We start from the raw sequence: 14299 nt of genomic DNA, 5'->3' as shown, positions 1-14299 counted from the left end.
TACGTTCCACGAGCCCACATGACCAAACTGTCTCTAAGTTTCATCCTTTCCCGAGCCCTGAACCCACATCTTTCCCTAGTTTCTCTCCCATCTCCCCTGATGTCCTCTCAGAGCTCATCTTGTCCATGAGACCCAGCTCCTGCTCCATCGACCCTATTCCCACTGAGCTATTGATCAGCCAATCATTTCATTTCATTCAACTACCCTGTGTCCATGGATATTGTCAACATTTCTCTCTCTTCAGGTACTGTCCCTCTGTCCTTCAAATCTGCCATCATCACCCCCTCAATAAAACAAACCTTTGACCCTGCCATCCTGACAAATTACTGCCCCATCTTCAACCTCCCTCTCCTCTCCAAACTCTTTGAACATGTTGCCACCTCCCAAATCCTTGCCCATCTTTCTCAGAACTCCCATGTTTGAACCCCTTCAATCGGGTCTCTGCCCTGTCACAGTGAAATACAAGAGACAAACAGAATCTTACTCGGAGAGAAGACAGACAATCCGGAAGCATGGATGCAAGGGCGGCAAGGTAGCACAGTGGGTAGCACTGTTGATTCACAGCACCAGGGACCCGGGTTCGATTGCCGGCTTGGGTCACTGTCTGCGCGGAATCTGGAAGTTCTCCCAGTGTGTGCATGGGTTTCGTCCGGGTGCTCCGCTTTCCTCCCACAGTCCAAAGATGTGCAGGTTAGGTGGATTGGCCATGCTAAATTGCCCTTCGTGTCCAAAAGGTTTACGTGGGGTTACGGGGATAGGGTGGAGGTGTGGGCTTAAGTAGGATGCTCTTTCCCAGGGCTGGTACTCGATGGGCCGAATGGCCTCTTCCTGCACTGTAAACTGTCTAATTCTATGAGGCGAGATTGTCCTTTCTGAGCTCCAGCTAGGTGATTTTTAAAAAAATATATTTTTATTAAGATTTTTTAACAACACAATTTTTTCCCCTTACAAACAATAACCCCCCCCCCCCCCCCCGTAACAAAATAACGCAAATGCTCCCTGAGCTAGATATATACATGGCAAGATGGTATATTTACATAGCTTTATACACTGGCTCTCGCCCATTCGTGCCATTTTCCCTCACCCTCCATGTTATCCCCCACTCATCCGTCCCCTTGAGCAATCTCTCGTTCCCCCCTTCCCTCCCTCTTCCCACCCCCCCCCCCTCCCCAGGGTTGCTGCTGACCGACCTTCCTCTAACGCTCCGCGAGATATTCTAGGAACGGTTGCCACCGCCTGTAGAACCCTTGTGCAGATCCTCTCAAAGCGAACTTAATTCTCTCCAATTTTATGAACCCCGCCATGTCGTTAATCCAGGCCTCCAGGCTAGGGGGCTTCGCCTCCTTCCACAATAGCAAGACCCTTCGCCAGGCTACTAGGGACGCAAAGGCCAGAATTCCGGCCTCTTTCGCCTCCTGCACTCCCGGCTCATCCACTACTCCAAATATTGCTAGCCCCCAGCTTGGCTTGACCTGGACTTTCGCCACCTGGGATATTACTCCCGCCACTCCTCTCCAGAACCCCTCCAATGCCGGGCATGACCAAAACATATGGACATGGTTTGCCGGGCCCCCTGAACATCTTTCACATCTATCCTCTACTCCAAAGAACCTACTCAGCCTCGCCCTCGTCAAATCCGCTCTGTGAACCACTTTAAACTGTATCAGACTGAGCCTGGCACATGAGGAGGAGGTATTAACCCTACCCAGGGCATCAGCCCATAGCCCTTCTTCAATCTCCTCCCCCAGTTCCTCCTCCCATTTACCTTTCAATTCTTCTACTAGCGCTTCCCCCTCTTCTTTCATCTCTTGGTATATTTCCGACACCTTGCCCTCCCCGACCCATACCCCCGAGATCACCCTATTTTGAACTTCTTGTGCCGGGAGCAACGGAAATTCCCTCACCTGTTGCCTCGCAAAAGCCCTCACCTGCATATATCTAAATGCGTTTCCCGGGGGTAACTCAAATTTCTCCTCCAGTGCCCCTAGGCTCGCAAATGTCCCGTCAATGAACAGGTCCCCCATTCTTCTAATCCCCGCCCGATGCCAGCCTTGGAACCCCCCGTCCATCTTCCCCGGGACAAACCGGGACAAATCGGGGACCACACCGATGCTCCCATTGCACCCCGTGCCTTCTCACTGGCCCCAGATCCTTAGCGTTGCCACCACCACCGGGCTTGTGGTGTGTTTTGTCGGCGAGAGCGGCAGCGGTGCCGTTACCAATGCCCCAGGCTCGTTCCTTTACAGGACGCCATCTCCATCCTCTTCCATACCGCCCCCTCTCCCTCCATAACCCACTTGCGGATCATCGCCACGTTTGCTGCCCAGTAGTAACTCTCTAGGTTTGGCAAAGCCAACCCTCCTCGGTCCCTGTTGCGTTCCAAGAACCCTCTTCTAACCCTCGGTGTCTTATTTGCCCACACATACCCTATAATACTCCTACCTACTTTCTTGATGGGGCGTCACTGAAACACGAACAAAAACCTCGGAAGGACCACCATTTTGACCGACTGCACCCTACCCGCCAGCGAGAGCGGGAGCATGTCCCATCTTTTAAAATCCTCCTCCATTTGCTCCACCAACCTCTTCAAATTCAGTTGATGTAGGGCCCCCCAACCTCTGGCCACCTGTATCCCCAGATACCGAAAACTCCTCTCCGCCCTCCTCAGCGGTAGGTCCCCTATCCCTCTTTCTTGGTCCCCTGCCTGTAATACAAAAAGCTCACTCTTCCCTACATTAAGCTTGTAGCCCGAGAACTCCCCAAACTCCTCCAGAGTCTGCATGACCTCCACCATCCCCTCTATTGGGTCCGCCACTTATAGCAGCAGGTCATCCGCGTATAGCGATACCCGATGCTCCTCTCCCCCACGGACTATCCCCCTCCATTTCTTAGACTCCCTAAGTGATATGGCCAAGGGTTCGATCGCCAGTGCAAACAACAGGGGGGACGGGGCACCCCTGCCTCGTCCCTCGGTTCAGCCGAAAATACTCCGACCTCCGTCGGTTCGTCACTACACTCACCACCGGGGCGCTATAAAGGAGCTTAACCCATCTAATAAACCCTCCCCCGAACCCAAACCTGCGCAATACCTCCCAGAGGTACTCCCACTTTACTTGGTCAAAGGCTTTTTCCGCGTCCATAGCTGCCACTATCTCCGCCTCTCCCTCCTCCGATGTCATCATTATCACGTTTAAGAGCCGCCGCACATTGGTATTTAACTGCCTGCCCTTTACAAATCCCGTCTGGTCCTCATGTATCAACCCCGGGACACAGTCCTCAATCCTCGTGGCCAGCACTTTTGCCAATAACTTAGCGTCCACATTGAGGAGCGACATCGGCCTGTACGATCCACATTGCAGTGGATCCTTGTCTCGCTTAAGAATCAAGGAGATTGTCGCCTCCGACATTGTCTGGGGCAGGGTTCCCTCCTCTCTTGCCTCGTTAAAGGTCCTCACTAGCAGCGGGGCCAGCAGGTCCACATATTTTCTATAGAACTCCACCGGGAACCCGTCCGGCCCCGGGGCCTTCCCCGCCTGCATGCTCCCCATCCCTTACTCAACTCCTCCAACCCAATTGGTGCTCCCAAACCGACCGCCTCCTGCTCCTCCACCGTCGGGAACCCCAGCTGGTCCAGAAATCGCCTCATCCCCCCTTCCCCCCCCCGGGGGCTGGGACCTGTACAGCTCTTCATAGAAGGCCTTGAATACCTTATTTATTTTTGTGGCACTTCGAACCGTGGCTCCCCTGCCATCTTGGATTCCCCCTATTTCCCTCGCTGCCGCCCTCTTACGGAGCTGGTGCGCCAGCATCTGACTAGCCTTTTCCCCATACTCATAGGTCGCCCCCTGCTCCTTCCTCCATTGTGCCTCCGCCTTGCCCGTGGTGAGTAGGTCAAACTCCGTCTGGAGCCGTCGCAGTTCCCTAAGTACTCTTTCCTCTGGGGCCTCTGCGTATCTCCTGTCCACTTGCAAGATCTCCCCCACTAACCTCTCCCTTTCCATGCCCTCTGTCTTCTCCCTATTAGCCCTAATGGAGATCAGCTCTCCCCTGACCACCGCCTTCAACACCTCCCATACCACCCCCACTCGCACCTCCCCGTTGTCGTTGGCCTCCAGGTACCTTTCAATGCACCCCCTCACCTTCCCACACACCACCTCATCAGCCAGCAGTCCCACGTCCAACTGCCACAGCGGGCGTTGGTCCTCTCCTCTCCCAGCCCCATTTCCACCCAGTGCGGGGCATGGTCCGAAACGGATATGGCCGAATACTCCGTCCCCTCCACTCTCGGAATAAGCCCCCTACTCAGAACAAAGAAATCTATCTGGGAGTAAACCCTTATGTACGTGGGAGAAAAAAGAAAATTCCCTGGCCTGCGGTCTTGCAAACCTCCATGGGTCCACTCCCCCCATCTGATCCATAAAACCCCTAAGCACCTTGGCCGCCGCCGGCCTCCTTCCCGTCCTTGATCTGGAGCGGTCCAGTGCTGGGTCCAGCACTGTATTAAAGTCCCCTCCCATTATCAGTCCTCCTACCTCCAGGTCCGGAATGCGCCCCAACATGCGCTTCATGAATCCAGCATCATCCCAGTTCGGGGCATATACATTTACCAACACCACCCTCGTCCCTTGCATCCTACCACTCACCATCACATATCTCCCTCCATTATCCGCTACGATAGTCTTGGCCTCAAATGACACATGCTTTCCCACCAGAATTGCCACCACTCTATTTTTCGCGTCTAATCCCGAGTGAAATACCTGTCCTACCCATCCCTTTCTTAACCTGACCTGGTCTGCCACCTTCAGATGTGTCTCTTGGAGCATTGCCACGTCTGCCTTCAGTCCCTTCAAGTGCGCGAACACTCGAGCCCTCTTCACCGGCCCATTCAGGCCCCTCACGTTCCACGTTATCAGCCGGTTTGGAGGGACTCTCACCCCCCCCCCCTCGCCGACTAGCCATCTCCTTTTCTGGGCGAGTCCCTTGTCTGCGTCTCCCTCACTCTCCAGTCCCCCAGCCGGGGGACCCCCGTCCCAGCCACCTCTTCTTTGTCCCGTTCTCTTTCGGCCAGTGCAGCAGCAACCCTTTTCCCCCCCCCCTTCCCCCCCTCCCTCCCCTCCCCCCCGCTAGATCCCCGTCTAGCTTTGTTGCTCCCCCCATATCCCTCCCGTAAGTCAGCTGACCCCGGCTTCCCCCGCCATCCCTTTGACCCCCCCCACGTGTGGGAATCTCCCAATCAATATACATTCCTTCGTTCCCCTTTCCGCCTTTCTTGCCGCGTGCGGGAAAGAAAACCCCGCGCTTTCCAAAGCCTGCCCCGCCCCCCATGGCGCAGTTCCTGTCGTGGCCCTGTCTCTCTCCCCCAGCCCATATAACATTTCCTGTGCGTGGTTGACCTCCTATGTACAACAACCATCATACTTCAACCCTCAAACGCCCCCCCTCCCACACAAACCCTCAATTAGAGTCCAACTTTTCAGTTAATATAAAGGTCCACGCCACTTCGGGCGTTTCGAAGTAGTGGTGTTGGCCATTATGTGTAACCCACAGTTGCGCTGGCTGCAACATTCCAAATTTCACTCCTTTCCGATGCAGCACCGCTTTGGCCCGGTTGAAACCCGCTCTCCGCTTAGCGACCTCCGTGCTCCAATCCGGGTATATTCTGATCTCTGCATTGCCCCACTTGCTGCTCCATTCCCTCTTGGCCCATTTCAGGACCCTCTCTCTGTCCGTAAACCGGTGAAATCTCACCACCATCGCCCTTGGCGGATCACTTGCCTTGGGCTTCCTCGCAAGCACTCAGTGCGCCCCATCCAGCTCCAGCAATCCCGGGGGGGCCTCCACACCCATCAGGAACCCGATCATTGTGCCCGCATATGCCGCGGCATCGGCCCTCTCCACTCCTTCTGGGAGTCCCAGGATCCTCAAATTGTTTCTCCTCAACCTGTTCTCCAGGTCTTCGAGTCTTCCCGCCCACGTCTTGTGCAGCGCCTCGTGCCGCTCCACTTTCTCCGCCAGGCCCACGAGCTCATCGTCGTTCACGCTCACTTTTTCCTGGATCTCCTGGATCTTCACCTCTTGGGCTTTCTGGGTTGCTCCAAGTCCTTCAATTATCGCCAGCATAGGCGCCACCATCTCCTTGCGCAGCTCTTCAAAGCAGCGCTTGATGAACTCCTGCATCTCTTCTTTGTCCGTTGGCTCCGCCATTTTGCTTTTTTTTCCTTTCTTCTCTCGCTGCACCAGGGCCGCTTTTTTTGCCGTTTCGCTGCGGGTCCGATCCATGCAGGTTAGCAGGGGACCTTTCTCCTTCCTTCCCCGCGGGTTGGTTATCCAAAAAGTGCCGTTGGGGCTCCGTTAGCGGGCCTGAAAGTCCGTTTTCGTGGGAGCTGCCGAATCGCGCGGCTTAGCTCCGCATCGCCACAACCCGGAAGTCCAGCTAGGTGATGGTAAACACTCAGGCGGGAAAAACAAGAATCTACAACGTGTTTAAAACAGCTGATTTATTTCACCAATATCTAGAATGTTAAACTCCAGTCCCTAAAAGGTTATTATCATCAGAAACAAACTCCAACTATCAGAGTAAAAACCTGAAAGTTCTGGTCCAGGGAGAGGCCAATTGGCCCATCGTGTGTGTGCTGGCTGAAGTAGAGCTATTCGGCTTAATCCCATTTTGCAGATCTCAGTCGATTGCCCTGTATGTCCCAGTCCTTCAATTGGATATCCAAGACATTTATTTTAAAGAGATCAGGATTTCTGCTTCAATGACCTATCTGAGAGTGAGTTCTAGACTCCCACCACTGAAATGATGACCTCCCAGAAGCCATAGCTTTACCAAAAGAAGTATCCATTCTGAAGTGTAAGGCCCATACTCAAGATAACACTATTGAAGCACAAGGAAACACCCTTGCAGACCGAGTAGCAAAGGAAGCTGCCTCCCAGTAGGATTCTTCAGCAGAACCAAGACACATCTACAAATTGGGAGTGACCAATTTATTACAAGATTTACATGAAATGCAACATGTCTCTACACAAGAAGAGAAATGGTCATGGTTAGACTCAGGTATCCAGTTGTATAATGATGATATTTGGAGACAAGTTCAGACTGATAAACCAGTTGCACCACAGGAACTGATGCCATTTCTGGCCCAACACATCCATTGATGGGGACATTTAGCCCCAGGACAGATGATGGCTCGATTCCAGAAAGGTTAGTGTGGCAATTGATTCAAAACACCTGCACAGTTGGTATTGAACCGCTGTGTAACCTGTCAAAAGAACAACTTAGGACCGTTAACATCAATGCCTCAGCTAAAAGCTCCTGCCCTTGCAGGACCATTCCAGAACATGCAGGCCGATTACATCACCCTTCCTACATGTCAAAGATACACTGATGTCCTTGTAATAGTGGATAAGCTCTCGATGGGTCGAGGCTGCTCCAGCCAGGAGGGCTACAGCCACCCATACAGCCAAAGTCCTGTGCAAAGACTATATTCCCAGATGGGGAGTACCAGCTCGCATTGACTCAGACAATGGAACCCACTTTACAGGTGCTGTTTGCCAGGAGGTGTGCAGGTTACTGAACATCGATTGGAATCTACACTGCCCTTATCATCCAGAAACATCAGGACAAGTGGAACGCATGAACCGGACTTTAAAAGAACGATTGTCCAAACACAACCAAGAAGGCAGGAGTTGGATTCAGGCCTTGGCACTTGTTTTGTGCAGTATCAGAGCAACCCCAAACAGAACCACAGGCCTAAGCCCTTTTGAGGTCATCACTGGCAGACTCATGTCACTGCCAGCAACTATTGACTTAAGAAAGGCAGACTGTCATCTGATTAGTGATGCTTTACTTAGTTATTGTCAAAACTTAACAAATGCTGTCAGGTGTTGGCGGCGTGGGGCGATCCTCCTGAGGGGGGCCACGACTTGGTGCCCGTCGAATTTGTCTATATCAAGAAAGTTCAGCGCAAACTGTTAGGAGCCAAGTGGGAAGGCCCCTACCAGATATTACTCACAACCCAGTCAGCCGTGAAACTCCCAAGGAAAGAAATCATGGATTAATGCGTCACATGTGAAGCGCGCATACCAAAATCAGACTCTGTAAAAATGTTTGCCACCATATTGATTTTCAGTTCCATGTTTGGCCGAGCAGGCCTTACCCAGGAGTTCAGTGTTAACACGTTCCTTTACATGTCCTATACCTATGCCAGAGACTTCAACGTCTCTAAGTGCTGGGTGTGTTCTTGTATCCCTACCAATTCCCAAGCAGGTATCCCAGGACAGCCTGTTCCTTTTACTTTATCCCAAATGGCAGAATGGTACATTTTCCAAAATCACGACTCTTCCCTTCCCCAATGTGGAGACACCAGAACCAAAGAAATGATAAACGATGAGGTTAAGAGATGGCGATCTACGGGCCGCCCATTAAACACTTTCAAGCGATGGTATCAACATGTCTCTGATCAGAAACAGAAACCAGCCCAAGTAACCTTCCCAACTGGTCATAACCACACTGGGACCATATGGTTAATCGGCTAAAATCATAGAGCATGGAATGCGGGATACAGTAAATGTGAATATTATTGGATGTGAGTACCAGTAGAATGTGCATTCATGACACAAGAAAGGTAGTGGTCTATGGACATAAATTGGCTGCAGACTTCGAGAAAATAGCCAATGACACTGCCCGAGCCCCAAGTAGCATTTCAGCCTAGATGCTAGCCATTCGAACTGTGGCTTTACAGAATCGGATGGCACTTGACTATTTGCTAGCCGAAAAAGGTGGCACCTGTGCCCTGATTGGTGCAGAGTGTTGCACCTACATCCCAGTAATTCAGAAGAAATCAAAAGCTTGTCAGCACATAGTCCAGAAGAAGTTAGGAAACTTTACCAACCCTCTGACACCACTCTTTGGGGATGGCTCTCTGGATGGGTGGGTGGCACAGGAATTTCCATCATTCAGGGACTTCTCTTATTTTTCATTTTTGGGCTTGCCATTTACATAGTGGTCTTGCTGATCAGATGCATTGGCCAACCTTTGGCTACCTGTAATGCCCCAACAATCAAAGTGGTTCATAGTGGTCCAACTGCACCACCAGCTCATGACATTGAACAAGGCTCCAACTATTGAACTTTTATTACTGCATTATTACCCAATTATTACTGCAATCATATAATCAATTTCCATTATTACTGAATTGTTATTGTACTGTATAATTACTTTTTTGAATAAAATACTTCCAGCATGCTTGTAACGCTTGCAAAGCTTTGCCCGCTGTTGAAGGCTGTTCCCAAACAAATGAACCACTGAAGTGAACAATGTGAATGAGTTCCTCTCCATACTTACTGCTGTCCTGTCGCATTTCTTCCTTAATTTCTATTATTTTGATTCATCTTATTAATCTTTAGAAGAATCAAAAGGAGGGGGGGGACTGATAGAAATTGGCTTTTTTAGTTAGCTATAGATGATAAAGGTAAAAAATGAGAACTCAATAAGCATATTAAGCATTATTTAAGCGCAACAATAGCTGGAAACTCATTAAGGGTTAATCCAGATCATACACTTTAATTTTCTTTCATTACACCTAGATTTTAATATTTGCAAATTGCTTGAGACAAGCCAGGTCAGTGACGCCAACTAGCTAAAAGACCCCATTGTATGCTGCTGCTTTTCCAGCACGGGCAGTCCCAGTTCCATGGTAATAGACAGTCTAAAGTCATAATGCCCTGAAGGCTGTGTTTTTTCTAATGAATGTTGAGATGCAGGTGTCGATAATTTCGAAAATTGGCAAGCAATGGAATAGGAAAATTACACCAACATATTCAAATACCTTTATCTCTTAAATTGATGGACAGACACTTTGGTCGAACTGATAAATTATAAATTAGTTAAAGCCAATCAGCAGCAAAAAGAAGGCCAGACTTTGAGATAACAATTCTCTTAAAAATCACTTACCGGAATGGAAAAGTGCTTCTGTTGCTCTGTTCTGTTTCTCTTCTTGCTCACTCCATCTATATTTCTGAAACCTTTGCTGCTCGCTTTGCTAATCGCAATTACCCAGTTAATTTAACTGGTGTATTACGATTTAAATGGAAACTCAACTTCTGTATTCGCTAAAGACAATTAATCTGACTAGCTTACTGCAGGGCTATTTGTTGATTCTTTCTAAATTTTGTGTTAAAAACAAGTTTCCCAGTGGCACAGCTGACAAATAAAGTTCAACTGGACTTTGCCAAAAAGCACAGACTTGATCTCTGTTATTTGGGAACTGAGAAGGGATAACGCATATCCAGGGTTCCGAATAGACACAGAGATCCATTAACCCCCTTCCACACCCAATTCTCTGCTAATTACTTTAAATCTAAACCCCTTGGTTATTGATCTATTCATGAAATAGATCCTCCTTATCCATTCTATCCAGGCCCCTCATAATGTTAAACACCTCAGTTAATCTCCTCAGTGTTCTCTGTTCCACAGAAAACCACCTCGGCCCCTCCAATCTTTCCTCATTGTTAAAATTCTCCATTTGTGTCAACATCCCCGTCAATCTGCATCCTCGCTGTATGAATACATCCTTCCTGTAATGTGGTGACCAGAACTGTACTCAGTAATGCAGCTGTGGCTTAACTAGTGTTTTGGACAGCTCCAGTATAACTTGCCTGATCTTATAATAAAAACATAAAATGCTGGAAATACTCAGCAGCTTTGGCAGCATCTGTGGAGAGAGCGGTTTCAGGTCTTTCCTCCAATAGAAATTGCTGGGAATATTCCCTGCTCCAGTACTCTGTGTCCCTGTGAATAACAAAGTATCCTCTCTGCCGCTACAATCACCATGTCTACCTCTCCTGTCACCTTCAGGGATCTGTGGACATGCATTCTAACGCCCCTCTGTCCCTCTACACATCATACCATTCATATTCTTTCCCTTTGCCGTGTTTGTCCTCCCCAAATGTATTTATTACCCCGCGCTTCTCTGGATTGACCTCAGTTTGCTACTTTTCTGGCCCGCTGATCAGTCTATTTGATGTCTTCCTGCAGCCATTGCAGCCTTGGTTCAAACATGGACAAAAGCGCTGAATGCCTGAGATGAGAGTGACTGTCCTTGACATCAAGGCAGCACTTGACCGAGTATGGCATCAAGGAGCCCCAGCTAATCTGGAGTCAATGGGAATCAGGGTGAAAACTCTCCGCTGGGTGGAGTCGTACCTGGCACAAAGGAAGATGGTTGTGGTGGTTGAAGGCCAACCATTTCAGCTCCAGGACATCACTGCAGGAGTTCCTCAGGGCAGTGTCCTCGGCCCAACCATCCTCAGCTGCTTCATCAATGATCTGCCTTCATCATAAGGTCAGGAGTGGGAATGTTTGTGGATGACTGCACAATGTTCAGCACCATTTGCGACTCCTTAGATAATGAAGCAGCTCTTGTCCAAATGCAGCAAGACCTGGACAATATCCAGGCTTGGACTGATAAGTGGCAAGTTACATTCATGCCACACAAGTGTCAGGCAATGATCATCTCCTACAAGAGAGGATCTAACCATCGCCCCTTGACATTCAATGACATTACCATCGCTGAATCCCTTACAATCAACATCCATTGGTCAAACTCTGAACTGGACGAGCCACATTAATACTGCGGCTGCCAGGGCAGGTCAAAGATGAGGAATCCTACGACAGGTAACTCATCTCCTGACCCCACCCCCCCCCCCCCCACCCCCCCCCAAGCCTGTCCACCATCTGCAATGCACGAGTCAGGAGAGTAATGGAATATTCTCCACTTGCCTGGATGAGTGCAGCTCCAACAGCATCCAGGACAAAGCAGCCCGCTTGATTGCTCCCCCTTCCACAAACATTCAAACCATCCATCACCGACGAACAGTGGCAGCCGTGTGTACCATCTCCAAGATGCACTGCAGTAACTCACCAATGTTCTTTAGTCAGCACCTTCCAAACCCATGACCACTACCATCTAGACGGCCAAGAGCAGCAGATCATGGGAACCCCATCACCTGGAGGTTCCCCTCCAAGTCACTCACCACCCTGACTGGCAAATATGTCATTGTTTCTTCCTGTCGCTGGGAGAACATCCTGGAACTCACTCCCTAACAGCACAGTGGGTGGACTGAATGACTGCAGCGGTTCAAGAAGAATACTCCCCACCACGTTCTGAAGGGCATCGAGGGATGGGCAATAAATGCTGGCCTAACCAGTGAAGCCCACATTCCATAAATGAATAATAAAAGTCTGCAGCTTTCTTTCTCACTGTCAAAAAGAGGACCGTAAATGACTTAATGCTGTCCCCATGTTAAAGTCTAAAGCATTGATACAGAACTCAAGAAGCATGGAATCATGTCCTGAGAAATCTAGAATCCCACTGGAAATACTCCACCAATCACAAACATACCCCTCGACCACTGCCCTTTGCTTCCTACTGCTCCAGTTGATGTCACTTCCTGCACTTGTGATTGTTCTGGACATGAGAAGTATTCTGGTTTTCCCACGTGGAGCAGGACTGGAATCCAATTCTTTTTTTTCCAATTAATGGACAATTTAGCATGCCCAATTCACCTACCCTGCACATCTTTAGGTTGGGGGGTAAGACACACGCAGACACAGGGAGAATGTGCAAACTCCACATGGACAGCGATCCGGAGCCGAAACCAGGTCCTCAGCACCGTCAGGCAGCAGTGCTAACCAGTATGCCATTGCACAATCCGTTTTTGTTAATTGTTAATATCTAAACCTCTCAAATGATTAATTGACTGAGAAATTCAGACATCTTTACTCTTACAATGTCAACTTCATCTTTATCCCCTGGATTTGATGAATGGACCACGATTCTCTGAATGATGATCAGATTGATTTCAGTTTTGTGATGATTAATGAATTGTCTCACTTTACAATTGATGAATCCAGTGACCAGGATGTGCTCTCCACAGGACTGGGATGCCCTGTCATTGCCTTTATTTATTTCATTATTAACTGACTGAAGCAACAATAAGCTGGAGGTTAAAATAAATAAAGATTCATCAGCCACTCACCAATCAGCTTGTTCCATTTGCCTGAAGTCATGTTATTTTTATCAGGAATTAACTGAAATGATTTTCTTCATTCTTATTACCGAAACAGCTCGGATTTTAACTTCCTGAAGAATTCAGACTTTTTCATTGTTACAATCGCTTGTCATTCAGCTTCAACTTTATCCTCACGATTTGATCAACAGAACACTGACTGCAATTATATAAATGATCAAATTGAGTTCAGGTTTATACTAATTAATGAATCATGACTTATAGTTCATTAATACAGTGACCAGAACGCTTCTCGCATAGTCTCCTTGCTCTTATATTCCAGGCCTCATCCAAGAAAGGATTCTTGGCTGCCTGATCGATCTCTCCAGCTACCTGTGGATAGGGACACCAATACCTCCCTGTTGCTCGACATTCTCAGTATCGTTCTATTTATAGTTCATTTCCTTGTCTTGTTTTCCCTCTGAAATTCATTATCTCTCACTGTTTGTAGCACAGCGGTTAACACTGTTCACAGCGTCAGGGTCCCAGGTTTGATTCCCAGGTTTGGTCACTGGTCTGTGCGGAGTCTGCACATTCTCTCCATGGCTGCCTGGGTTTCCTCCGCGTGCTACGGTTTCCTCCCACAATTCCTGAAAGACATGCTTTTTCGGTGAATTGAACATTCTGAACTCTGTGTACCTGAACAGGCGCCGGAATGTGGCGACTAAGGGATTTTCACAGTCGCCTCATTGCAGTGTTAATGTAAGCCTACTTATGACAACAATAAAGATTATTATTAAATTGAATTCCGGGGTGGCAGGGTGGTGCAGTGGTTAGCACTGCTGTCTCATGGCGCTGAGGTCCCAGGTTTGATGCTAGCCCTGGGTCACTGTCCATGTGGAGTTTGCACATTCTCCCCACGTCTGCGTGGGTCTCACCCCAAGTTACAAGATGTGCAGGGTAGGTGGATTGGCCACGCTAAATTGCTGCTTAATTGGAAAAAAATTGGATGCTCTTAAAAAAAAATTTTAAAGATTGAATTCCATTTGTAATGGTTCTGCCCATGCGACCAGTCCATTGATATCATCCTGCTGTCCACGGCTTTCTCCCTAAATGTCAACAATACATACAATTGTTGTACCAGAAAACTGTGAAGCCCCACTGGAAACAGGCATCCAGACATCATTCAATCCTGGATGTGATTCACAGCAGCAATAACAGCAGAATCCATCCCCTGTTGTCGCCTGTGAACTTGCTGATGTCTCAGCAGGTTGTTTGACTGAGCGAA

The 14299-nt window shown here is 48.9% G+C and overlaps 1 protein-coding gene across 1 annotated transcript in view; it reads right to left on the bottom strand.

Moving 5' to 3' along the window:
* LOC140418371 (uncharacterized) overlaps positions 1-14299 on the bottom strand; it is a 294193-nt gene that overhangs the window by 136464 nt on the left and 143430 nt on the right. The window lies entirely within an intron of this gene.

The sequence above is a fragment of the Scyliorhinus torazame genome, chromosome 5, assembly GCF_047496885.1.
Source record: "Scyliorhinus torazame isolate Kashiwa2021f chromosome 5, sScyTor2.1, whole genome shotgun sequence".
NCBI classification, from domain to species: domain Eukaryota; kingdom Metazoa; phylum Chordata; class Chondrichthyes; order Carcharhiniformes; family Scyliorhinidae; genus Scyliorhinus; species Scyliorhinus torazame.
This window is presented reverse-complemented; position numbering and strand designations above follow the sequence as displayed.